The sequence below is a fragment of the Macaca thibetana genome, chromosome 19 (assembly GCF_024542745.1).
Source record: "Macaca thibetana thibetana isolate TM-01 chromosome 19, ASM2454274v1, whole genome shotgun sequence".
Taxonomy (NCBI): domain Eukaryota; kingdom Metazoa; phylum Chordata; class Mammalia; order Primates; family Cercopithecidae; genus Macaca; species Macaca thibetana.
In genome coordinates this window covers 10,753,794-10,781,162 of record NC_065596.1, presented here as the reverse complement: position 1 = coordinate 10,781,162, position 27,369 = coordinate 10,753,794, and the positions used below count along the sequence as shown (strand labels likewise).

At 48.6% G+C, this 27,369-nt stretch overlaps 2 protein-coding genes across 46 annotated transcripts in view; both read left to right on the top strand.

The window, feature by feature from the left end:
• Positions 1-27,369, top strand: part of C19H19orf53 (chromosome 19 C19orf53 homolog) — a 542,027-nt gene that overhangs the window by 487,118 nt on the left and 27,540 nt on the right. Inside the window, exon 1 of one of the 45 annotated variants that reach the window (XM_050770965.1) lies at positions 24,777-24,780. The exons of the other annotated variants lie outside the window; for them this stretch is intronic. The gene's annotated coding sequence lies outside the window, so the exon portion shown is untranslated. Of the gene's footprint in view, positions 1-24,776; positions 24,781-27,369 lie in introns of those variants that run through there. 45 annotated transcript variants of the gene reach the window in all.
• Positions 1-27,369, top strand: part of YJU2B (YJU2 splicing factor homolog B) — a 595,535-nt gene that overhangs the window by 556,310 nt on the left and 11,856 nt on the right. Inside the window, exon 2 of the mRNA XM_050770555.1 lies at positions 24,717-24,752. The gene's annotated coding sequence lies outside the window, so the exon portion shown is untranslated. The remainder of the gene's footprint in view (positions 1-24,716; positions 24,753-27,369) is intronic.

Genomic DNA, 27,369 nt, shown 5'->3' with positions numbered 1-27,369 from the left:
TTGGTCTCAGTGCCAGCAGGGCTGCTGAATTTCTCGAGTCTTGGGAAATGCCAAGAAATAAAGGTACTATTACCAGGCAAGCTGGAGTGGTGAGCAACTTGATAGTCTCAGCATGATATTGCCAGCTGTTGGAAATCTCGTAGAACTGGCTAACAGCCACTGCACACTTGCTACGTCCCAAGCACTGCATTAATGTATTTAATCCTGACAATCACCCTGTGGGCTGATGGGCTGGGGTTTTATTGTTGTTCTTGTTGTTGTTTTTTTTTTTTTTTTTTTTTTTTTTTTGAGACGGAGTCTCGCTTTGTCGCCCAGGCTGGAGTGCAGTGCCGGATCTCAGGCAAGCTCCGCCTCCCGGGTTTACGCCATTGTGCCTCAGCCTGTAGCTGGGACTACAGGCGCCCACCACCTCGTTAGTTTTTTGTTTTTTAGTACAGACGGGGTTTCGCTGGTCTCGATCTCCTGACCTCGTGATCCGCCCGTCTCGGCCTCCCAAAGTGCTGGGATTACAGGCTTGAGCCACCGCGCCCGGCCTCTTGTTGTTGTTTTGATACAGAGTCTCGCTCTCTCACCCAGGCTGGAGTGCAGTGGCACAATATTGGCTCACTGCAGCCTCCATCTCTCAGGTTCAAGCAATTCTCCTTCTTCAGCCTCTGGAGTAGCTGGGATTACAGGCATGCACTACCACGCCCAGCTAATTTTTGTATTTTTAGTAGAGATGGGATTTCACCATGTTGACCAGGCTGGTCTCGAACTCCTGACCTCAGGTGATCCGTCCGCCTCGGCCTCCCAAAGTGCTGGGATGACAGGCGTGAGCCACCGTGCCTGGCCTGATGGGCTGTTTTATCACCACCTATGCAGCGGTCCCTCTGATGCCTCAAGTCCCCTCTCTGCATCTGCAGGAGACAGTTCCCTGAGAGACCTGACTTACCTGTCCCAACTCAAGCCTGGACCACACATCTTTTGGCTTCCTTCAGCCTTCTCCAACCCCTCAAGGAAGCCCAAAAGTTTGGGGCTGAAGACCCCAGGGTGAGCTGGACATGGTAGCTCATGACTGTAATCCCAGCATTTTGGGAGGCTGAGGCGGGAGGATCACTTGAGCCTAGGGGTTCAAGATCAGCCTGGGTAACATAGGCAGATCTTGTCTTTTTTTTTTTTTTTTTATGAGACAGAGTCTTGCTCTGTCGCCCAGGCTGGAGTGCAGTGGCCGGATCTCAGCTCACTGTAAGCTCCGCCTCCCGGCTTCACACCATTCTTCTGCCTCAACCTCCCAAGTAGCTGGGACTACAGGCGCCCGCCACCTCACCCGGCTAGTTTTTTGTATTTTTAGTAGAGACGGGGTTTCTCCGTGTTAGCCAGGATGGTCTCGATCTCCTGACCTCGTGATCCGCCCATCTCGGCCTCCCAAAGTGCTGGGATTACAGGCTTGAGCCACTGCGCCCGGCCTTTGTCTTTACTAAAAATACAAATTGTAGAAAGTCAGGCGTGGTAGCATGCACCTGTAGTCCCAGCTACTCAGGGGCTGAGGTGGAAGATCAAGGCTGCAATGAGCTATGATCACACCACTGCATTTCACCCTAGGCAACAGAGACCCTGTCTCAAAAAAAAAAAAAAAAAGAAAAAAAAATCCAGGGTGTAATTGATCACACTTAATATCAGCACATCGTATCACATGTGCCCTGATAGGCTATACTCAAAAGGACGCATCATTTCTGTGGAATTCCTGCCAGAAATGCATAACCTCATATGCAGAGTAGTCAAATCCACAGTGACCAAAAGGTAGAATAGTGCTTTCCAGGGACTGCGAGGAAGCAGGGAGTAGGAAATTATTGCTCAGTGGCTACAGAGCTTCAGTTTGGAAAGATGAAAAGATCCTGGAGCAGAATAGTGGTGATGGTTGCACAACAATGTGATGTAGTTAATGTCACTGAACTGTGCACTTAAATATTGTTAAGACGGGCTGGAGGCGATGGTTCATGCCTGTAATCCCAGTGCTCTAGAAGGTCAAGGCTTTTTGAGGCCAGGAGTTTGAGACCGCCGTGGGCAACCCCATCTCCCAATAGTGAGATCCCATCTCCAAAAAAAAAAAAAAGTTAAGATGGTACATTTTATATTGTGTGTATTTTGCCACAGTTAGAAAGAGAAAGAATTGTTCGGCCGGGCGTGGTGGCTCACCCCTGTAATCCTAGCACTTTGGGAAGCCAAGGCAGGCAGATCACCTGAGGTCAGGAGATTGAGACCATCCTGGCTAACACGGTGAAACCCCATCCCTACTAAAAATACAAAAAATTAGTCGGGTGTGGTGCCATGCACCTGTTGTCCCAGCTACTCAGGAGACTGAGGCAGGAGAATCGCTTGAACCCAGAAGGCGGAGGTTGCAGTGAGCCGAGATCGTGCCACTGCACTCCAGCTCAGGCAACAGAGCAAGACTCTGCCTCAAGAAAAAAAAAAAATTAGCCAGGCATGGTGGCACATGCCTGTAATCCCCGCTATTTCGGAGGCTGAGGCATGAGAATTCCTTGAACCCAGGAGGCGGAGGATGCAGTGAGCCAAGACCTAAGACAAGCCCATGTAACAGATGAGGAGATGAGGCCCTGTATTAGTCCATTCTCGCATTGCTATAAAGAATACCTGAGACTAGGTAATTTATAAAGAAAAGAGGTTTCATTGGCTTTTTTACCCACAGTACAGCCATGGTTCCACAGGCTGTACAGGGAGCATGATACTGGCATCTACTCGGCTTCTGGGAAGACCTCAGGAAACTTACAATCATGGCAGAAGGGGAAGGGGAAGCAGGTACATCTTACATGGCCAAAGAAGGAGAAGAGAGAATGAGGTAGGAGGTGCTACATGCTTCCAAACAACCAGATCTCATGATAACCCACACACTATATAGCACCGGGGGGATGGTACTAAACCATGAGGACGTCACCCCCATGATCCGATCACCTCCCACCAGGACCCACCTCCAACACTGGGAACTACACTCTGACATGAGATTTGGAGAGGACACAGATCCAAACCATATCAGGACCAGAGAAGTTAAGGAGCTCTCCCAAGGTCACACAGCCAAGAAATGGCAGAGGTAAGGCTCCAACGAGACAACCCAGTGTCACAGTCTACCCTCTCGATCATTCCAGTCTGCTGCCTCTAACAGTTAAGCAACTTCCCATTTTAAATTTCACTAATTTAGACCCAGATTTATGTCCCCATAATTCCCTATTGTAAACCCAAACAACATTCTTCCACCAACTTATTTGAATAACGTGTGTAGGACAGAAAGAAGTGACAGCTTGAAACTACTCTAATTTTACTTACGAATAATTGAGGTTGATTCATGCTGCTTTCTAAAAAACTGGTAATCCTCTTGGTGTTCCAGGATGCCAAATTTGTCACATACGTCTCTTACAACTTCTACTATTCTCTCTCGAAAGCAGTACTCAAAAGCAGACAGTCACAAAGATAGGGTGCTCAACAAGGGATGTTCCAAGACAGGAGAAAGTTAACTTTCCCAAAACAGATGGAAAGAGCCAAAAAGGAAGAAGAAGGAAAATGAAGGAGGAGCTTCCGGGAGAAAGACACATTAGTGTTCAGTGTCACAAAGTCTATTAGTAGAGTATTAAAAAAAAAAAAATAGGCCAGGTGCAGTGGCTCACGACTGTAATCCCAGCACTTTGGGAGGCCGAGGCAGGAGGATCACCTGAGGTCAGGAGTTCGAGACCAACCTGACCAACATGGCGAAACCCTGTCTCTACTAAAAATACAAAAATTAACTGGGTGTGGTGGTGGGTTCCTGTAATCCCAGCTACTCGGGAGGCTGAGGCAAGAGAATCTCTTAAACCTCGGAGGCGGAGGTTGCGGTGAGCCAAGATCGCACCATTGCACTCCAGCCTGGGCAACAAGAGCAAAACTCCATCTCAAAAGAAAACAATGATAATAATAATAATAAAGCTGACTAGGCACGGTGGCTCACATCTGTAATCTCAGCACTTTGCGAGAGCTAGGCAGGAGGATTGCGTGAAACCAGTTCAAGACAAACCTGGGAAATACGACAAGACGCCTATCTCTACGAAAAAAAATTTTCTTTAAACTACCCAGGCATGGTGGTGCATGCCTTTGGTCCCAGCTATTTGGGAAGCTGAGGCAGGAGGATCGCTTGAGCCCTGGATGTTGAGGCTGCAGTGATCCATGATCATGCCACTGCACTCCGGTATGGGTAACTGAGGAAGAAGACCCTGTCTTAAAAAAAAAAAAAACTAACCTAAACTAAGCTGCTGTAACAGAGACTCTAAAAGGGAGCATTTTAGAGAACATCCAAGCTTGACTCTTTCTCGGGTAACTACCTTGAGGTAAGTGGTACCAAAGGGCATGAAAGCTTCTCTTTTATTTCTTTTTCTTTGAGACAAAGTCGCACTCTGTTGCCCGTGCTGGAGTGCAGTGGCACAATCTCTGCTCATTGCAACCTCTGCCTCCTGGGTTCAAGTGATTCTCCTGCCTCAGCCTCCCGAGTAGCTGGGATTACAGGCGCCCGCCACCATGCCCAGCTAACTTTTGCATTTTTAGTCAAGACGGGGTTTCAACATGTTGGCCAGGCTGGTCTCAAACTCCTGACCTCAGGTGATGCACCCGCCTTAGCCTCCCACACTGCTGGGATTACAGGCGTGAGCCACCGCGCCCGGCCCCAGGTAATTTTTGTATTTTTAGTAGAGACAGAATTTCACCATGTTGCCCAGGTTGGTCTCAAACTCCTGAGCCGAAGCAATTCACCCTCCTCGGCCTCCCAAAGTGCTGGGAATACAGGCATGAACCACCTCGCCCGGCCGAGAGCATCTTTCTGTTGGATCACTTGGGACGTAGCTTCTTGATATTTCTTGTTCTACCAAGGTTTTCATTGCCAAGGGCTGCCATAACAGTGTCACAAACTGGGTGGTTTAACACAACAGAAATGTATTCGCTTACAGTTCTTTGGACAATGCCGGCTTCCCCTAATCTGAGTGTCTTACATAACCGTGCCACATTTGTCAAAACTATGAAGTAGCCAGAAGTCAGAAATTAAGGTGTCGGCAGGGCCACACTCCCTCTGAAGGCTCGCTCTTACCTCTTCCAGCATCTGGTAGCCCCTGGTGTTCCTTGGCTTGCGGTCGCATCACTCTAATCTCTGCCTCCATCTTCACATGGCCATCTTCCCTTTATCTTTCTCTGTCATCTCTTCTTCTTGTAAAGTGGCCACTAGTCAGGTCAGGCATGGTGGATGGCACTTGTAACCCCGGCACTTTGGGAGGCCAAGGTAGGAGGATCCTGGCTTGAGGCCAGGAGTTCAAGACCAACCTGAGCAACATAGTGATACCCTGTCTCTACCAAAAATAAAAAATTAGCCAGGCATAGTAGTATGCATCTGTAGTCCCAGCTATTTGGGAGGCTGAAGCAGGAGGATCACTGGAGCCCAGGAGTTAGACTTCAGTAAGCCATGATCATGCCACTGCACTCCAACCTGGGCAACAGGAGGGAAACCCTGTCTCTTTAAAAAGAATAATAATAATAAGGCCAGGTGCAGTGGCTCACGCCTGTAATCCCAGCACTTTGGGAGGATGAGGCGGGTGGATCACGAGGTCAGGGGTTCGAGACCAGTCTGGCCAACACAGTGAAACCCCGTCTCTACTAAAAATTACAAAAAATTAGCTGGGCATGGTGGCAGGCACCTGTAATCCTAGTTACTCAGGAGGCTGAGGCAGAATTGTGTGAACCCGGGAGGCGGAGGTTGCAGTGAGCCGAGATCGCGCCATTGCACTCCGGCCTGGGCGACAGTGCGAGACTCTGTCTCCAAACAAACAAATAATAATAATAATAAAAAGACACTAGTCCAATATTTCCAAAAACAAATAAACAGAAACACTAAGCTATGGCTGGACGAGGTGGCTCACGCCTGTAATCTCAGCACTTTGGGAGGCCAAGGCGAGAGGAACACTTGAGGAGTTCAAGACCAGCCTGGCCAACATGGTGAAACCCTGTCTCTACTAAAAATACAAACATTAGCCAGACATGGTGGCAGGTGCCTGTAGTCCCAGCTACTCGGAAGGCTAAGGCAGGAGATTCGCTTGAACCCAGGAGGCGGAGGTTGCAGTGAGCCGAGATTACACCATTGCACTCCAGCCTGGGCAACAGAGTGAGACTCCATCTCAAAAGATGAAAATAAAAAACAAATAAAAAATAAGCTGTTATATAATAGAGACCCAAGAATGTAGCAATTTCAAGAATATCCAAGCATGAAGTCATTTTGGACTGGGGCCCACCTTACTGACATCATTTAACTTGGTAATATCTGCAAATAGATTTCCAAATCAGGTCTCATTCACAGACACTGAGGGTTAAGACATTGATGTATCTTTGAGGGGACACAAGGTAACTCCTAACAGCCATCACCTCGAGCACTGTCCCCACTGCAGGGTTGGTGCTGGGTTGGAGGAATGTCCCTGTTTCCACTCCATGGAGGAGAAAGAGCAGAGAATAGCCCACATTAGGTGTTTGAAGGCCCATATCCAGAAATGCCATGCCTCATCACTATTCATTTTTCACTGGACAGACGGTGCCCTCCATGGCTACACGTGGCTGCAATGAAGGCTGGGACAAGTGACCCCTTAACTGGGCCACCAAGCAGAAACACCACCACTGCTATGGAAGCAAAAGAAAGCAAATTTTGGGCCAGGCACTGTGGCTCACACCTGTAATCCCAGCACTTTGGGAGGCCGAGGCGGGCAGATCACGAGGTCAGTAGCTTGAAACCAGCCTGACCAACATGGAGAAACCCCATCTCTACTAAAAATACAAAGGGCGTGGTGGCGTGCACCTGTAATCCCAGCTACTCAGGAGGCTAAGGCAGGAGAATCACTTGAACCCAGGAGGCACAGATTACAGTGAGCCGAGATTGTGCCATTCCATTGCACTCCAGCCTGGGCAACAAGAGTGAAACTCTGAAAGAAAGAAAATAAAGGAGGAAGGAAGGAAGGAAGGAAGGAAGGAAGGAAGGAAGGAAGGAAGGAAGGAAGGAAGGAAGGAAGGAAGGAAGGAAGGAAGGAAGGAAAGAAAGAGGCCGGGCGCGGTGGCTCAAGCCTGTAATCCCAGCACTTTGGGAGGCCGAGACGGGCGGATCACAAGGTCAGGAGATCGAGACCATCCTGGCTAACACGGTGAAACCCCGTCTCTACTAAAAAAATACAAAAAACTAGCCGGGCGAGGTGGCGGACGCCTGTAGTCCCAGCTACTCGGGAGGCTGAGGCAGGAGAATGGCGTGAACCCGGGAGGTGGAGCTTGCAGTGAGCTGAGATCCGGCCACTGCACTCCAGCTTGGGTGACAGAGCGAGACTCCGTCTCAAAAAAAAGAAAGAAAGAAAGAAAGAAAGAAAGAAAGAAAGAAAGAAAGAAAGAGAGAGAGAGAGAGAGAGAGAGAGAGAGGAGGGAGGGAGGGAGGGAGGGAGGAAGGGAAGGAAAGAAAGAAAGGAAAGAAAGAAAGAAAGAAAGGAAGGAAGGAAGAAAGGGAAAGAAAGAAAGAGGAGAGAGGAAGAGAGAGAGAGGAAGGAAGGAAGGAAGGAAGGAAGGAAGGAAGGAAGGAAGGAAGGAAGGAAGGAAGGAAGGAAGGAAAGGAAGGAAAGCAAGCAAGCAAATATTGGACAATGCCGGCTTCCCCTAATCTGAGTGTCTTACATAACCACACCACATTTGTCAAAACTATGAAATTAACATTGGTACAATACTATTAAGTAGACTTCATTCAATATCACTGTCTTTTTTGCCCAGGCCCAGTGGCTCACGTCTGTAATCCCAACACTTTGGGAAGCCAAGGCGGGCAGATCACTTGAGGTCAGTTCGAGACCAGCCTAGCCAACACGGTGAAACGCCATCTCTACTAAAAATACAACAATTAGCTGGGCATGGTGGCTCAAGCCTTTAAGCCCAGCTACTCTGGAGGCTAAGACAGGAGAATCCCTTGAACCCAGGAGGCAGAGGTCACAGTGAGCCAAGATCGTGCCATTGCACTCCAGTCGGGGTGACAGAGCAAGACTCCATCTTAGGGAAAAAAAATAATAGTAAATTTTTAAAAAATAAAATTAAGGGCAGGGAATGGTGGCTCCCGCCTATAATCCGAACACTTTGGGAGGCCAAGGCGGGTGGATCATGAGGTCAGGAATTTGAGACCAGCCTGGCCAATATGGCGAAACCCCCGTCTCTGCTAAAAATACAAAAATTAACTGGGCATGGTGGCGTGCACCTGTACTCCCAGGTACTCGGGAGGCTGAGGCAGAAGAATAACTTGAACCCGGGAGGCAGAGGTTGCAGGGAGCTGAGATCGTGCCACTGCACTCCAGTGTGGGCGACAGAGCGAGACTCCATCTCAAAAAGAAAAATAAATAAATAAAAAATAATAACAACAATAGTCAAATAAAATAAAAAATAATAACAATAGTCAAATAAAATAAATTAAATTAAGTCTCTTGCTCACAAGAGGATAAATGCTAGGCATGGTTTCAACATACTTTTCTAATAGCAATGAGATGGGGACATTTCAACACTTCAGCCTCTTTTCTCCTCGGCTATATATTTTTGTGCCACTTCCTGGAATTAAGAGCATATTGTGGGCCAGGCTTGGTGGCGCACGCCTGTAATCCCAGCTACTGGGGAGGCTGAGGTACAAGAATCACTTGAACCTGGGAAGAGGAGGTTATTATAGTGAGCTGAGATCACACCACTGCACTCCAGCCTGGGAGACAGAGTGAGACTCAGTCTCAAAAAAAAAAAAAAAAAAAAAAAAAAAAAAAAACATTAAAATGAAGACTGTAGTTTAGATTCATCCCCCCTACCCAAGGCCAACCACCCATAACCACACAATCAAAGTTTGTCATCCTGATTCCCCTGAAACGCTAGCTCTAATCATAAATGAAACACAAAAATGTAAGTTTTACATCCTTGTCAGCATGATTCAGTGAAATTAAACCAATCCGCTGTAGACAAATGAGCTTAAACGTCTCTATTTGCCTTAAAAAGAAGTTAATGTAAAACAGCCAATCACCAAAAAAAAGCTCAAAATACTTCTTCCTTTTTGCCTTATAAACTTGCCCTAACTTTTGTAAGAGAACTTACCACTTGATTTGACATCTCCTGGATCAAGACATGTACTTGCTGTATGACAAAGAACTTTTAAATTTTTTCTACCTGTATTTGATTTTATATATATATATAAAATCACCGCGCCAGGCCTGATTACTTTTTTTTTTTTTTGAGATGGAGTCTCCCTCTATCATCCAGGTTGGAGTGCAGTGGTCGGATCTCAGCTCACTGCAAGCTCCGCCTCCCGGGTTCACGCCATTCTCCTGCCTCAGCCTCCCAAGTAACTGGGACTACAGGCGCCCGCCACCTCGCCCGGCTAGTTTTTTTGTATTTTTTTAGTAGAGACGGGGTTTCACCGGGTTAGCCAGGATGGTCTCGATCTCCTGACCTCGTGATCCACCCGTCTCGGCCTCCCAAAGTGCTGGGATTACAGGCTTGAGCCACTGCGCCCGGCCGGCCTGATTACATTTTTGACACTAAAAGTATCGTGTGCAGAAAGACAGCTGGCACACACGGAAACTTCATGCAAATAGAATAAAGTACCCTGTCTAAAAGACAAATTAGAAGTAGGTGTCCTATCCTCCAACTTGGAGGGCTTCAGCCCCATTCTCATGCTCTTAGCCAGGCACACTTGTTCAGGGCACAACGTGCACAACCGTACACAGTGGCCCTGACTAGGTCTGTACACAACTACAAAAACAACAATAGGCCGGGCGCAGTGGCTCACGCCTGTAATCCCAGTACTTTGGGGGGCCAAGGCAGGCGGATCAGAGTATCAGGAGTTCGAAAACAGCCTGGCCAATATGGTGAAACCCCGTCTCTACTAAAAGTACAAAAATTAGCTGGGCACGGTGGCGGGCACCTGTAGTCCCAGCTATTCAGGAGGCTGAGGCAGGAGAATCGCTTGAACCTGGGAGGCAGAGGTTGCAGTGAGCCGAGACCGCACCACTACACTCCAGCCTAGGCGACAGAGCAAGATTCAGTCTCAAAAAAAAGTGAAAGAGGATCCGGTATCCAAATGTGTTTTATATAAAATGAATCGTTTTCAGTGCACTGAGGAAGTTTTCTATTTAAAGAAATCCTGCTGTGAACTCTTTTGTGAAGAATGCTTTCCTAATGGAATTAGTCACCACTGAGTCATTTCTGCAAACTTCAGGTCTGCGGTTTTGCCTAAGCACGATCTGGCCGGAGAAGTAGATAAATTACAGATGTCGCTAATAAATTAAAAGGCAAAAGAGGAAAGAAAAAAAAAATGACACGTGTATATGAACAGAATTGACACAGAGGTCTCCACCGGCGCTTAATCATGGCCGAGATCCTCCTGCTTGCGCTTGTCCTTCGGTCGACACACGCTACAAGTCAGCTTCTGTCCGACTGGGGAGGGAACGAACTGACAACAAAGAACAATTAAGAGAAGGTTGGCCCAGTGAAAGCAAGGGGCCATTGAAGAGCAAATAAAGGCGTGGCCACGTTCTGGCCCCGCCCCACCCCGGTCTCCCTGACAACAGCGCCGGCGTCTGGGCTGAGCTTCAGGCTCACAGTCAGCCTCCCACAGGCCACCGCGCGCGCTCACTTGCGCTTGCGCCTCGGAACTGGCGTCAACCAGCGAAGGCTGAATCCGCCTCCGGGAACCTCGCCGAGCGGAGAATTAAGATCCGAAGGGCCCAGGAGGGATAAGAAAACTTGTCTGGGTGCCCACTTGGTACTGAGCGCCCTTGGGAGGGCTCTGGAGAAGACCATCGCCTTCCGGGGTAGCTCCTTCCCTCAAAAGTTTGAGATCATGGTCCAGTTCTCGCGTCTCCCAGCCTCAGTTTCCCCATTAGTAGGAAAGGGGTTCCCAGCCTCTACCTCAGAGGAGGCTTTGAGGATTCAGAAAACTCAGAAGAGGGTAGGCTTTGTGGTGAGCGCTGGGTAGGACTTCTGGCTGGGAGTGCTGGGCTGAAGAGTCCCGACAACAGCCCGAGGACGTATTATTATTGTTCTTATTTTACAGGGAAGGAAACTGAGGTCCAGAAAAGTTATGATTCGCCCCAATGGGATCGCCTGGCAGGACGTGAAGGGGAAGGGGCCCGCCCTGGAGTAACCCTCACTGGAGAATCCAGAGGTGGGATGAGCTTTGTACCTATCTCAGCAGAGGGAGGCGGATAATATTTAAATATTATGAGTGAGGAGAAGGAATGAAGGCAAGAAATAGAATGCCCAAAATGCCCCAAACGCCATCCGGACCATAAAAGTGATGGCGATAGTGTTGGACTTAGGAGCTCAAAGATGCTAACCTTCACAGGCCTGGTGGCCCAAGTCTGTAGTCCCAGCTACTTGGAAGGCTGAGGCAGGAGGATCGCCGTAGCCCAGGAGTGCCAATCCATCCTGAGCAACAGAGTGAGATCCTTGTCTCCTTAAAAAAAAAAAAAAAAAAGTGCATACTTTTTTTTTTTTTTGAGATAGAGTCTCACTCTGTTGCCCAGGCTGGAGTACAGTGGCACAATCTCGGCTCACTGCAACCTTCACCTTCCGGGTTCAAGCAGCTCTCCTGCCTTAGCCTCCCAGTAGGTGGGACTACAGGCACGCGCCACCACACTCAGCTAATTTTTGTGTTTTCAGTAGAGACCGGTTTCACCGTGTTGGCCAGGCTGGTCTCAAACTCCTAACCTCAAGTGATCCACCTGCCTCTTCCTCCCAAAGTGCTGGGATTACAGGCATGAGCAACTGCACCCGGCCTAAAAAATGCATACTTTTTGAAACAGTACCTTTGCTGGAAAATTCTTAAACCCACCTGGCATCTCCATCTTAGTCAAACGGCCCACCAACTTCCTGTTCAAACTGAGCTCCTATTTTGATTTCTGAGTTTGTTAACCTTGGTACTACTGGCATTTGGGGCTAGATCATTCTTTGTAGTGCAAAGGCTGCCCTGTGCACTTCGAGAAGTTGAGCAGCATATCCAACCTCTACTCATTAGACGCCATGGCCAGGCACGGTGGCTGATGTCTGCAATCCCAGCACTTTGGGAGGCCAAGGTGGGCAGAACACCTGAGGTCAGGAGTTCAAGACCAGCCTGACCAACATGGAGAAACCCCATCTAAAAATACAAAAGTAGCCAGGCGTGGTGGCGCGTACCTCTAATCCGGGCTACTCAGGAGGCTGAGGCAGGAGAATCGCTTGAACCCAGGAGGCAGAGGTCCTAGTGAGCCGAGATTGTGCCATTGCATTCCAACCTGGGCAACAAGAGCAAAACTCCTTCTCAAAAAACAAAAACAAATATTAGATGCCATGAACACTCCCTCCCAACCCAATTTGTCACAACCAAAAATGTCTCCAGACATTGCCCCTGGAGGGGTGAAGAGGGCGCCTGTTGAGAAACACTGGCCACGAGCCAAGAATTAAAAGGGAGAAATCTGTTAGTTTTCACTAAATAGATTTGAATTCTTTATTTTATTGTTTTTGTTTTATTTTATTTTGAGAGGCAGGATCTCACTCTGTCCCCCAGGCTGGAGTACAGTGGTGCAATCATGACTCACTGTAGCCTCCAAGTCCTGAGCTCAAGGGATCCTCCCACTTCAGCCTCCCTAGTAGCTGGGACTATAGGCATGCACCACCCTGCTTGGCTAATTTTTGTATCCTTTGTAGAGACAGGGTCTCACTATGTTGCCCAGGCTAGTCTCAAACTCTTGGCCTCAAGAGACCCTCTCACCTCTGTCTCCCAAATTGTCGAGACTACAGGCGTGAGCCAGCACTCCTGGTCTTGAATTCTTTAACCATTGTCCTCTACCAGAAAGTGTATACTATATTAATTCTCTCACTGTAGAGATTCTTTTTTTTTTTTTTTTTTTTGAGATGGAGTCTCGTTCTGTCGCCCAGGCTGGAGTGCAATGGCACGATCTTCACTCACTGCAACCTCTGCCACTAGGTTCAAGTGATTTTCCTGCCTCACCCTCCTAAGTAGCTGGGATTACAGGGATGCACCACCACGTCCGGCTATTTTTGTATTTTTAGTAGAGACAGAGTTTCACCATGTTTGCCCAGGCTGGTCTTGAACTCCTGGCCTCAAGTGATCCGCCTGCTTTGGCCTCCCAAAGTGCTGGGATTACAGGTGTGAGCCACCATGCCCAGCCCTTTTGTTTGTTTGCTTTAAGACAGATTCTTACTCTATCACCCAGCCTGGAGTGCAGTGCTGCAGTCATAGCTCACTGCAGCCTCAACCTCCTGGGCTCAAAGGGTCCTCTCACCTCAGCCTCCCAAGTAGCTGGGATTACAGGTGTGCTCCACCATGCACAGCTAATTGGTTTTTGGTTTTAGTTTTGGTTCTGTTTTGTAGAAGTGAGGCCTTGCCTTGTTGCCCAGGCTGGTTTCAAACTCCCTGGGGCTCAAGTGATTCTCCCACCTCAGCCTCCCAAAGTGCTGGGATGACAGGCATAAGCCTCTGCACCCGGCCAAGATTCTTAAAACAGCCAGATTTTCTGGAAACTGGTTGACCCAGTTGGATTATATGAAACACAATGGATGACTGTAATCAACAGTTCAACTGAGTGGAACTAGCCCTGGCCAAGATTCAGGAGACCTCAGCAGGGCACAGTGGCTCATGCCTGTAATCCCAGCATTTTGGGAGGCCTAGACGGGCAGATCACCTGAGGTCAGGAGTTCAAGACCAGCCTGGCCAACATGGTGAAACCCCATCTCTACTAAAAATACAAAACATTAGCCGGGCATGGTGGTGGGCACCTGTAGTCCCAACTACTCCCAGCTGAGGCAGGAGAATCGCCTGAACCTCGGAGGCAGAGGTTGCAGTGAGCCGAGAAGACAGAGCGAGACTCTGTCTAGAAGACAGAGCGAGACTCTGTCTCAAAAAATCAGGAGACTTGAGTCTGTTCCCAGTTCTGCCATTATAAGCTCTGTGACATTATCACTTAACTTTTCCCTGGACTTGTTTTCCCTTGTGTCGAATGAGGATGTTGAAGTGATTTCTTTTTTTTTTTTTTTTTGAGATGTAGTCTCGCTCTGTCGCCCGGGCTAGAGTGCAGTGATGCAATCTCGGTTCACTGCAAGCTCCGCCTCCCAGGTTCACACCATTCTCCTGCCTCAGCCTCCCCAGCAGCTGGTACTACAGGCGCCCGCCACCACACCCAGCTAATTTTTGTGTTTTTAGTAGAGATGGGGTTTCACCGTGTTAGCCAGGATGGTCTTGATCTCCTGACCCTGTGATCCACCCGCCTTGGCCTCCCAAAGTGCTGGGATTACAGGCGTGAGCCACCACGCCCGGCGGAGGTGATTTCTAAGGACTTATAAACACCCAGATTCTGACAGGATGCTCCCTCACTGTCCCCCACCAGAAGTTATTTAAGCCACGCAGCTGCCCCAGTGTCCTGTCTTTTTTTTCTTTTTCTCCAGCCCCCAGCCCGGTCCCGTAAACACATCTTTTGGAGTCAGCTCTTCCAAGCTGTTGTTACCACTCAGACAAACTCATTGTTATTCCTGATGCTAACGAGTAAATTATGGTGGTGGTTAACACAGCAGTGGCAGGGGCTCCTTTGTGGGAAATTATGGTGTTTAAGCACAAGACACCCTGGGGTTTGCCTGAGGAAAAATAAAATGTAAAACTGGCCTGTTGCTCTATGTTGTGGTGCGTATTTTAGGAATATCCCAAGTCTGGAATATAGGAATATCCAAGTCAATTATAGGATATACCATTATCATTAGTTCTTCTGACCTGGCTAATATGCGTACAAAAAGCCATGGCTACTCCCTTTTATTAATTCTCTAGAGCCTCCACCTGCTTTTTTTTTTTTTTTTTGAGATGGAGTTTCACTCTGTCACTCAGGCTGGTGTGCAGTGGTGCAATCTCGGCGCACTGCAGCCTCTGTCTCCCGGGTTCAAGTGATTCTCCTGCCTCAACCTCCCAAGTAGCTGCGATTACAGGCACCTGCCACCAAGCCCGGCTAATTTTTGTATTTTTTAGTAGAGACAGGGTTTCACCATGTTGGCCAGGCTGGTCTTGAACTCCGGACCTCAAGTGATCCACCTGCCTTGGCCTCCCAAAGTGCTGGGATTACAGGCGTGAGCCACCACACCCAGCCTAATTTTATTTTGTACTTACCCAAATCTTCTAAGTACTCCCTCATTCATTTATCAATTCATTCATTCAGTGTATTTACTGAGTGCTACTACATAGCTCTAAATGTTGGGGATGCAGTGATAAACAAAATAGGCAGTCTTTGCTCTTTTTTTTCCATTTTTTTAAGAGACAGGTCTCGGCCAGACGCGGTGGCTCACGCCTGTAGTCCCAGCACTTTGGGAGGCCGAGGCGAGTGGATCACCTGAGGTCAGGAGTTCGAGACCAGCCTGGCCAACAAGGTTAAATTCCGTCCCTACTAAAAATACAAAAATTAGCCAGGTGGTGACCACCTGTAATTCTAGCTACTCGGGAGGCTAAGGCAGGAGAATTGCTTGAACCTAGGAGGCGGAGGTTGCAGTGAGCTGAGATCGCACCACTGTGCTTCAGCCTGAACAACAAAGCAAGACTCTTTCTAAAAAAAAAAAGAGAGAAAGAGAGGGTCTCGCTCTGTCACCCATGCTGGAGTGCAGTGGCACAGTCATAGCTCACTGCTGCCTCGAACTCCAGGGCTCAAGTGATCCTCCTGCCTCAATCTCCACAGTATCTGTGACTACAAGCACATGAGAACACCTAGCCTAGTTTTTAAACTTTTTTTGAAGAGAGAGCATCTCGCTAGGTTTCACATGCTGGTCTTGAACCCCTGGGCTCAAGGGATCCTCCCACTGCAGCCTCCCAAAAATGCTGGGATTACAGGCATGATCCACCATGCCTGGCCACTTCTTTGCTTTCTTCAGCTTTTGTTCTAGTGTCTTCAGTGTGGATGATACTGGTCAGACCATTTTCTAGGAGCAGGATCCCAATTATTCAAGTTCCTGCTCTTCCCAGGTAGTTCATAGAAACTCCTGGCCCTTTGTCCCAATCCAGCAACTGCAGAGTACATAGAAAAGCAGGTGGGGTCGGGTGCGGTAGCTCACATCTGTAATCCCAGCACTTTGGGAGGCTGAGGCATATCACGAGGTTAGGAGTTCAAGACCAGCCTGACCAATATAGCAAAATCCTGTCTCTACTTAAAAATACAAAAATTAGCTGGGCGTGGTGGCGCGTACCTGTAATCCCAGCTACTCAGGAGGCCAAGACAGGAGAATTGCTTGAACCCAGGAGGTGGAGGTTGCAGTGAGTCGAGATCACGCCACTGCACTCCAGCCTGGGCGACAGAGCGAGACTCCGTCTCAAAAAAAAAAAAAAAGCAGGTGGATGCTGGCGGGACACGGTGGCTTACACCTGTAATCCCAGCACTTTGAGAGGCTGAGGCAGGCAGATCACCTGGGGTCAGGAGTTCAAGACCAGCCTGGCAACATGGGGAAACCCCGTCTCTACTAAAAATACAAAAATCAGCCAGGCAAGGCGGCAAGTGCCTGTAATCCCAGCTACTCAGGAGACTGAGGCAGGGGAATCGCTGGAACCCGGGAGATGGAGGTTGCAGTGAGTCGAGATCGTGCCACTGCACTCCAGCCTGAGCGACAGAGCAAGACTCCATCTCAAAAAATAAATAAATAAATTTAAGTAGCCATATGTAGCTGGTGATTCTCCTGTTGGACAGTTCTAGAGCATATTCCATGCCCTTGGGAAATAATATAAATGAGACAGTTTTCCAAAGGTAAATAAGCTTCAGGAATGCCAACGAAGTGCTGCTAGCTCTTTGTATGGACGAATCTATCAGAATGATCACTCTTCTGGCCTTCCCTGTTTTGAAACAGGGCATCTGCCACTTGGTGTTGAGTATCCCAGTAGCCATTGGATTCTAGACAAAGCTGGCCACACTGATTCTTATGATTCAAATGTTCCTCCTCAACCGAAAAGGCTCAGTGTGTCTTTTGGACTGTCCCTCAACACCTAACTTTCCACTAATTAGTGAAGCATGACTTTTCCATGTCATGTCTGTTCTGGGAAGTTTCCTCTTCATCGTGGCCTTGGGCCCCCGGGAAATTTCAGTGGATGAACAGAAGAAGTGGAAAAGGGGATGAAAAGTCACGTGGAATGGCATCATCCATCATTATGACATCATCACAGCCATAACATCATTGCCATCATAGATCATCACTGTTACGGATTCATTTTCTCCTGAGTTCTTGGTACCCATTTCTTCACATGTGTTTAAAACTCTTTAGACTGACTGCTTACCTAACAGAAGTTTCTTGTGTTAAGTTCCTTTGCCAGATAAAAACAAAATAAGGCTGGGTGAGGTGACTCACACCTGTAATCCTAGCACTTTGGGAGGCCAAGGCAGGCGGATCACTTGAGATTAGGAGTTCGAAATCAGCCTGGCCAACGTGGTGAAACCCCGTCTCTATTAAAAATACAAAAAAAGCCGGGTGCAGTGGCTCACACCTGTAATCCCAGCACTTTGGGAGGCCGAGACAAGCGGATCATGAGGTCAGGAGATCGAGATCATCCTGGCTAACACGATGAAACCCCGTCTCTACTAAAAATACAAAAATTAGCCAGGCATGGTGGCAGGCGCCTGTAGTCTCAGCTACTCGGGAGGCTGAGGCAGGAGAATGGTGTGAACCCGGGAGGCGGAGCTTGCAGTGAGCTGAGATCGAGCCACTACTGTACTCCAGCCTGGGCAACAGAGCGAGCTCCATCTCAAAAAAAAGAAAAAAAAATTAGCTGTGCATGGTGGTGGGCACCTGTAATCCCAGCTACTTGGGAGGCTGAGACAGGATAATTGTTTGAACCGGGGAGGTTGCAGAGGTTGCAGTGAGCCGAGATTGCACCACTGCACTCCAGCCTGGGCGACAGAGCAAGACTCCATCTCTAAATTAATAAATAAACAAATAAATGGATTTATAGTTATTTATATAAATCAGTTGCACTCAAATACATATAGCTTTCTGTTGTCTTTAACTTTTTTAAGACACAGGGTCTCCCTGTCACCCATACTGAAGTACTGTGCTGCGATCATAGCTCACTGCAGCCTCAAACACCTGGGCTCGAGCAATCCTCCTGCCTCAGCCTCCTGAGTAGCTGGGACTGTATTCCCAACACATGTGCCACCACGCCTGGCTAATTTTTATATTTTTAGTAGATATGGGGTTTCACCATATTGGTCAGGCTGGTCTTCAACTCCTGACCTTGCGATCTGCCTGCCTCGGGCTCCCAAAATGCTGAGATTACAGGCGTGAGCCACCGCGCCTGGCCTTAGACATTTTTATATTTTATTTGTGGCTGTGACCAAAGCCATTTGGGATGTCTGCCCAGCCCTACCCTCCTCTTTATATGAGAACATCCACCACCTCAATTGCAGCCCTGTGCAGAGGATTCAGGTAAGCCACACCCAGACTCCTGACCCAAAGAAACAGTGAGATAATAAATGTTTTAGGCCTCTATACTTTGGGGTAATTTGTTATGCAACCAGAGATAACATATTGTCAAAACCAGGTAGGCTTTAATTAGTCTTTCCAGATGTCTGTTTCTTTCTTTGTGCTGGCTAGAGGCTTTTGGCTTTTATAGAGTTTTTGTTGTTGTTGTTGTTGTTGTTGTTGTTGTTGTTGTTTTTCAGACGGAGTTTCGCTCTTACTACCCAGGCTGGAGTGCAATGGCGCGATCTCAGCTCACTGCAACATCTGCCTCCTGGGTTCAAGTAATTCTACCTCAGCCTCCTGAGTAGCTGGGATTTCAGGCACACGCCACCATGCCTGGCTAATTTTTGTATTTTTAGTAGAGACAGGGTTTCACCATGTTGGTCAGGCTGGTCTGGAACCTCTGACCTCGTGATCCACCCGCCTTGGCTTCCCAAAGTGCTGGGACTACAGATGTGAGCCACTATGCCTGGCCAGAAATTTTTCTTTTTAAGAGGTGGGGTCTTGCTATGGTGCCCAGGCTGGAGTGGTGGGAGGATGACTTGAGCACAGGAGCTCAAGAGTAGCCTGGGCAACATAGGAAGAACTCATTTCTACAAATTAAAAAAAAAAAAAAAAAATTAGCTAGGCATGGTGGTACATGCCTGTGGTCCCAGCTACTCAGGAAGCTGAGGTATGAGGATGGCTTGAACCCGGGAGTTCAAGGTTACAGTGAGTTGTGATTGCACTACTGCACTTCAGTCTGGGTGACAGTGGAGACCCTGTCTCAAAAAAAACAAAGAAAGCAAAAACCAAAAATAAAAAAATAAAATAAAGGAAATTGGAAGGCCTTATAAGCTGCCTCAGAACCAAGGACTTCCTAACTTTCTCTTGTTTCTCCCCATCTCCCAAGCACGGGGAGGGGCTCTCTTTTTATAGTTCCCTTATGTGACTGATGAAAACTTCTTCCAAAAGAAATGCAGTTGTCTTAAGATGACCCCTCCCTAAGAATCTCATCAAATATCCAAGAAATATTAACCATTGGCAAAGAGAAAAGACTAAATATTGTCAACAGACTTCATCTACTCTTCTGTGGGCAGCTTGGAGATTACATGGGAGACTTTATCTGTATAATAAGACAGCCTTTATTCAATATAAAGTTCTGCCCCTCACCTTTCTGTCGCCTCCCTCAGAGTTCAGAGGAACTTTGTCCCAGGCCATTGTCTGTTCATTGGGCTCCTACAATCCCCCTGAAAATCATTCATTTCCCCTCAAAGCTGCCTACACTCTCCATTTCTCTCTCCTCTAGGAAGAGAGTATTTAAGCCACAACCATCTGGCCCTTCTTTGAGTCTCAATTTTTTCTTTTTTTTTTTTTTTTGAGATGGAGTCTCACTCTGTCGCCAGGGCTGGAGTGCAGTGGTGCAATCTCTCTCGGCTCACTGCAACCTCCACCTCCCAGGTTCAAGCGATTCTCCTGCCTCAGCTTCCCAAGTAGCTGGAATTACAAGTCTCACATTTTATATGGCTCCCACGATTATGCACGTTCATCGATTTCTATGCCCTTTCTCTTGTTAATTTGTCTATTGTCAGTTCATTTCAGTGAAACTTCAGAAGGTGAAAGGCAAGTTTTCCCTTCGCCCTATGCCTTCCCCTTCCTGTATCAATTCCTTTGGCCCCACCAGAACTGGCCTGCATTTGGCATCTTTATAGAACAGCCTCTTTGTATCCCAGGCTGATGTTCAGGCTCCATCACTCGCCCTGTGCATTAAGTAGTAACAGTGAGACTCTACACGCCAAGGCTTCTCACTCTCCCTGCGAAGTACTGCTCCAAAGATGACATCATTCTGTGCCTTTTCGGTCACTACCTCTTGGTTCAGGTACAAGACAAGGGCTCAATCAAAATCCAGATGGACTGAGTGAGATTACTGGGGTGAAATGCCATTCCTGGGGATCCACGAGCACGCCTCTCTACTGCACACCCCCCACCTGACTCATTCCGCCTCATCCAGGTCAGAGGTCCCTCCTTACAGCAGTTCTCACAGAACCCAGCTGAGGTCTGCTCACCCAGCACAGTAAAACCAGATACCCACACTAAGGTCTTTGCAGTGATAGAAAGGAAGGTGTTTATTGCAGGGCGCCATGCAAGGAGAATCGGGGCAGCTCATGCTTAAGACCTGAAATCACCAATGGCTTGCAGGTGGGAGTTGTTAAAGGCAGGTGTAAATTTCAGGAAACCAGAAGCTACAAGCAAAATCATAAATCAATGCATGGAGATTACACATTGGCTTCCACTTAAAAAGGAAGAATATCTTAAAGTGGGGGCTTACAGGTTTGTAGATAGATTTGAACATCTTCTAGGCAGGGCGCGGTGGCTCACGCCTGTAATCTCAACACTTTGGGAGGCCAAGGTGGGAGGATCATCTGAGGTCAGGAGTTCGAGACCAGCCTGACCAACATGACGAAACCCTGTCTCTACTAAAAATACAAAAATTAGCCAGGTGTGGTGGCACATGCCTGTGATCCTCACTACTCAGGAGGCTGAGGCAGGAGAATCATTTGAACCTGGGAGGTTGAGGTTGCAGTGAGCCGAGATCACGCCACTGCATTCCAGCCTGGGTGACAGCAAGACTCAGTCTCAGAAAAAAGAAAAAAAATATATATATATAGAAAGGCCGGGTGCGGTGGCTCACGCCTGTAATCCCAACACTTTGGGAGGCCAAGGCGGGTAGATCACAAGGTCAGAAGCTCAAGACCAGCCCGGCCAGCATAGTGAAACCTCGTCTCTACTAAAAACACAAAAATTAGCTGGGCATGATGGCGGGCACCTGTAATCCCAGCTACTCGGGAGGCTGAAGCAGGAGAATCACTTGAACCCAGGAGGTGAAGGTTGCAGTGAGCTGAGATCGTGCCACAGCACTCCAGCTTGGGCAACAGAGTGAGACTTAATCTCAAAAGAAAAGAAAAAGATTTAAACATCTTCTGATTTGCAATGGATTAAGGAAGAGAGGCTTTATTTAAAAATTTCAAATTTTGAGTCGGTAGAGAAATGTCTACTGGTTAGGGGAAGTAATTTTCTCTAAGCCCCTCAGGAGGAAACTTGGAACAAAAGGGGCATAGCTAAAGTTTAGTCTTCACTTCCCCCCTTATCTGGGGTTTCCAAGACTCTGAAAGACAATGCAGGGACATATGTTAAGATGTTATCTTTAATTTCTATAGGGAAACCAAACATCTCTGGGACTCTAACTTCCTTAGCTTTTGTTTTAGGTCATTATGACTTTTTTGTTTAACAAGTTACTGATGTACTTCTCAGGGCTAGCTGGGGGCCTGGAATTTCCCTTGAAGGAACTTAGAAATTTCCTGTATTTCCATGCTTAGGGTCCTGTAAGGAAGGGGATCCCTGCTCTGTCTCAGGGTCTCACTGACCCTCACTCCGGCCCACTCCCAAACACCCTACCCTCGTTAAAGATTTCTCTGGCGTCTCATGGTCTTTAAGTCGAATGCACACAACCCAAAACAGTATAGCTCAGAGGATAAGGAAACAAGGTTTAGCATGCGGAGTTGCAGGTCAGCTCCTCCACCCTTCACTAACTGTGCGACTTAACCTCTCTAGGCCTGTTTCATCATCTGTAAAACAGAAATGATGAAAAGTATACCTTCTAGGGGGCATTCTATGAGATTATGCATGTAAGTGAGTACCGAGCATTGCTCAGTGGTGCCTAGTGGGTGGTGAGCACTCAGTATGCAGCAGCATGATTACATAAGAATTCACTTGTTAGAGCCTGGCTTTAGAACAGAGATGGAACCTAGCACCGAATAATATAGCATGAGGAGGCCGGGCGCGGTGGCTCACGCCTGTAATCCCAGCACTTTGGGAGACCGAGGTGGGCAGATCACCTGAGGTCAGGAGTTCAAGACCAGCCTGGCCAACATGGAGAAACCCCGTCTCTGCTAAAAATACTAGCTGGGTGTGGTGGCGCATGCCTGTAATCCTAGGGCTGAGGCAGAATTGCTTGAACCCGGAAGGAAGGTGGAGGTTGCAGTGAGCCGAGATCGCGCCTTTGCACTCCAGCCTGAGCAACAAGAGCAAAACTCCGTCTCAAAATATATATATATACATCAGGAGGAATAGTAGTAATATTGTCATCACTTCTCACCCTGTCTTTGATAAATTGCCAGTTGAAGTGTCTGCTTCATCACTGAGAAAAGGGTGTGCTCTTTCCTCTCTGAATCCCCAGGACTTGACATATAGCAGGTGTCCAATGAACAGCTTAGCTGTTGAATGAACAAATATATTCTGTTAGGCCCTACAAGGCATACAAGTAAATTCAGTCTGGGCGCAGTGGCTCACACCTGTAATCCCAGCACTTTGGGAGGCCGAGGCGGGCAGTCGAGGTCAGGAGTTCGAGACTAGCCTGGCCAACATGGTGAAACTCCGTCTCTACTAAAAATACAAAAATTAGCCAGGCGTGGTGGTGGGCACCTGTAGTCCCAGCTACTTGGGAGGCTGAAGCAGGAGAATCACTTGAACCTGGGAGACGGAGGGTGTAGTGAGCCAAGACCACGCCACTGCACTCCAGCCTGAGTGACAGTGAGACTCCATCTCAAAAAAATAAATAAATTCAAAAGCCATTCACCTGTGCAGAAGGCAGGGCCAGGCTAATCTGAAGGCTCTAAGAGAAGTGTCCACCCACTTCTTCTGTAAAAGGCCAGATGGTAAATATTTTAGACTCCTTGGGCTCTTACTCTGTGGCAACCATTGAATTCAGCCCTGTTGCAGCCATAGACAATATATAAATGAATGGGCCTGCCTGTTGTAGGTAGGTGAAAAATGGCTTCCCTTCACCTTTATAGGTTCTTTGGCTGGGCTACAAATTAAATTGACATGTAAACAGACAGGGCAAAAGCCATATTTAATTATGTACCTATGCAGGGGAGCCCCACAAAAAACGAGACTCCAAAAAGGATCAGAAAGGCTGGGCCCAGTGGCTCACGCCTGTAATCCCAGCACTTTGGGAGGCAGGAGGATTGCTTGAGCCCATGAGTTCAAGACTAGCCAGGGCAACACAGTAAGACCTTGCCTGTGCAAATAATTTTGTTTTTTGAGACGGAGTCTCGCTCTTGTTGCCCAGGCTGGAGTGCAATGGCGCAATCTCGGCTCCTTGCAACCTCTGCCTCCCGGGTTCAAGCGATTCTCTTGCCTCAGCCTCCCGAGTAGCTGGGATTACAGGCGCCTGCCACGACAGCCGGTAATTTTCGTCTTTTTTTTAGTAGAGACAGGGTTTCACCGTTTTGGCCAGGCTGGTCCTGAACTCCTGACCTCAAGTGATCTGCCTGCCTCGGCCTCTCAGTGCTGGGATCAGAGGCGTGAGCCACCATGCTTGGCCGCAAATAATTTTAGAAATCGGCCGGGCGCGGTAGCTTAAGCCTGTATTCCCAGCACTTTGGGAGGCCGAGACGGGCGGATCACGAGGTCAGGAGATCGAGACCATCCTGGCTAACCCGGTGAAACCCCGTCTCTACTAAAAAAAATACAAAAAACTAGCCGGGCGAGGTGGCGGGCGCCTGTAATCCCAGCTACTCAGGAGGCTGAGGCAGGAGAATGGTGTAAACCCGGGAGGCGGAGCTTGCAGTGAGCTGAGATCCGGCCACTGCACTCCAGCCTGGGCGACAGAGCGAGACTCCGTCTCAAAAACAAAAAAAAACAAAAAAAAAAATCAGCGGGGCGCGGTGGCTTGCGCCTGTAGTCCCAGCTACTTGGGAGACTGAGGTGGGAGGATCGCTTGAACCCAGGAGTTCGAGGCTGCAGTGAGCTATGATTGCGCCACGGCACTCCAGCCTGGGCGACAGAGAGAGACTCGGTCTCAAAAATAAAAAATAAACTGGAAAAGTAATTCTTAGCTCACTAGCCGTTCAAAAACACGGGCATAGTGTGCTTCGACCCGCGTACTGCAGTTTGCTCACCCTCGCAGACTGGCTGCAGCGCGCAGGACAGCACTCCTCGGAGGGCGGTGCCAGGAGCCGGGCCTCGGATTGGGCTTCTGGACAGAGGATGGAGCATCGCGGTTGGGCGGGGCATGCCCGGATTGGCCCACTTCGGCGTCGCAGAGCGCGCGGCGAATCGGCATTCAGCCAATCAGTGCGGCGCTGTTGCCTCGCCCCGCCTCACGCCAGCGTCCGGGTGGTGCGGAGAGGGCGCCCAGCTTCACTGCGCTCTAAGCGCGCACTTCCGGGCACGGTCGTGGCGTGACGTCGGGAGGAGGGCAGGTAAGTCCCCGCGGGCGGAGGAGCGGGGAGGGCCGGGGGTCCGGCAGCCGTCTCACCCGGGCCTCGGAGCCGCCCGACGCGCCCATCTGCGTCGGGGGACGCGGGGCTGAGGACCCGATCTGGATGCCTGGAGCCGGCCCAAGTCCCACCCAGGACCAAAGTCCCTGAGGCCCCAGCTGAGACCCCTGACCCAAGTGCCTGGGACCCGGCCCCTTCCTAGCCCGGATCCATATTATGCCTGAAGGGCCCTGGGTTTTTGCATCGGGAAAATGGGACCAATAAGTCCCTACCTCACCAGATTTTATAAAAATGATTCTTGTAAAACCGTGAGCAGGAGAAATGACTAAACTGCCAGCATTTAACTCGGGAGTCAGGCGCTGCCCTAAATACTTTAACCATTTTACACGTAAGGAAAATGAGGCTTAGAAAACAATTTGCCTCAAATCAAGCAAATAGGAAGCAGCAGGGTGGAGCTCCCAGCCCAAACTTTACGCCCAGGACAAACAGGGTCGGTAATTACTTTTGCAGCAAGGACCGGAGATACCTACACGCCCACCCGATAGCCCCGTCTGCCATTTACCGGGTCAACAAAACCATCGTAAGACACACACACACACACACACCCTCAAGCTCCTGTAAACGGAGTATTTGCTCTTTGCAGGCTCTTCCCGTGTGTTAGTTGATTCACAGCATCCCCAGAAAGTCAGTCTTTTCGTCATCATTCGCCCTTTACCGGTGACGAAATACAAGCCCAGGGAACCGCAGACACTGACCAAGGTCACCCAGCTGATGAGGAGTGGAGCTGGGATTCAAGCCCAGGGAACCGTGACCCCTAACACCTCAAGGGGCACTTAGCTATTTGGTTGGCAAAAGTATTTTTAGGTTGGAACGGACCTTGGAATAATCCAATCTAAGGGGCACACTTTATAGTTGCAGCATCCAAGACTAAGGTGAAGGTGGAACAGTTTATATCCGGGACTTTGCACCACGGCCTCACCACCTCACTACACCACCCCCACTCCATCAGAAGCTCTTCCATCAGCTTCTTTTTTTTTTTTTTTTTGAGACAGAATCTCACTCTTGTCACCTTGGCTGGAGTGCAGTGGCACCATCTTGGTTCACTGCAACCTCTGGCTCCCGGGTTCAAGCTATTCTCCTGCCTTAGCCTCTCCAGTAGCTGGGATTACAGATTACAGGCGTGCACCACCAGGCCTGGCCAATTTTTGTATTTTTGGTAGAGATGGGGTTTCACCATGTTGGCCAGGCTAGCCTCGAACTCCTGACCTCAAGTGATCCACCTGCCTCAGCCTCCCAAAGTGCTGGGATTACAGGTGTGAGCCACCGCATCCGGCCCCCAAGAATGGTTTTAAAGTTTTTAGTGGTTGGGGAAAAATCAGAATAATAATGCTTTGTGATAGATGACGATTATGTGAAATTCAAATTTCTGTGTCCATCAATAAAATTTATATTGGCATGCAGCTACGCCTGTTCATTTATATATTGTTTGGTGCTGATTTCTAGCTATGAAGGCAGAACTGAGTTGTTGGGGCAAAGATAATCTGGCCTAAAAAGCCAGAAATATTTACTCTCTGGCCCTCGACAGAGAAACTTTGCCAATCTCTGTTCTAGAATACGCTTCACTGCCTCGCAGAGTCTCTCTTTAGTGTAAACTAGAACTTCCTTCTTTTTTTTTTTTTTTTTTTTTGAGACGAGTCTCACTCTGTCGCCCAGGCTGGAGTGTGGTGGCGCAATCTCTGCTCACTGCAAGCTCCGCCTCCCAGGTTCACGCCATTCTCCTGCCTGCCTCAGTCTCCCAAGTAGCTGAGACTACAGGTGCCCACCACCACGCCCAGCTAATTTTTTGTATTTTTTAGTAGATATGGGGTTTCACCGTGTTAGCCAGGATTGTCTCGATCTCCTGACCTCATGATCCGCTTGCCTTGGCCTCCCAAAGTGCTGGGATTACAGGCGTGAAGAAATTCCTTCTATATGACCTAAAAGCTTCCCTCCAAACATGGGAGGGGGTCTCACCACCTTTAGTTCGAGGAGCCCCTGTATTTCCACTTGTGTCACCTGCACTGATGGTGACCCTTATGGAGCCTCATTCAGTTATCTCAGTCTTTACCCAGTTGACATTTATCTCGGCCTGGCACTGTCCTAGGTGTTGGGGATATGGCACAGTGTGACCTGCCCGGGGAGACACAGGGTGATGTGATCAGAATTCCAGGAACAAGTGACTATGGATTCGGTGGTCGGATGAGGTCATTTTTTGTTTTTTGTTTTGTTTTGAGACACAGTCTCACTTTGTAGCTGGGGTGCAGTGGCGTCATCTTGGATCACTGCAACCTCCGCCTCCCGGTTCAAGCCATTCTCCTGCCTCAGCTTCCCAAGTAGCTGGGATTACAGGCATCTGCTACCATGCCTGGCTAAATTTTGTATTTTTAGTAGAGATGCGGTTTCACTATGTTGGCCAGGCTGGTCTTGAACTCCTGACCTCAGAGGATCCACCTGCCTCAGTCTCCCAAACCGCTGGGATTACAGGTGTGAGGCACCACACTTGGCCGGATGAGGTCTTTGATGGATATGATATGTAGGTCAAGACCTGTGACAAGGGGCT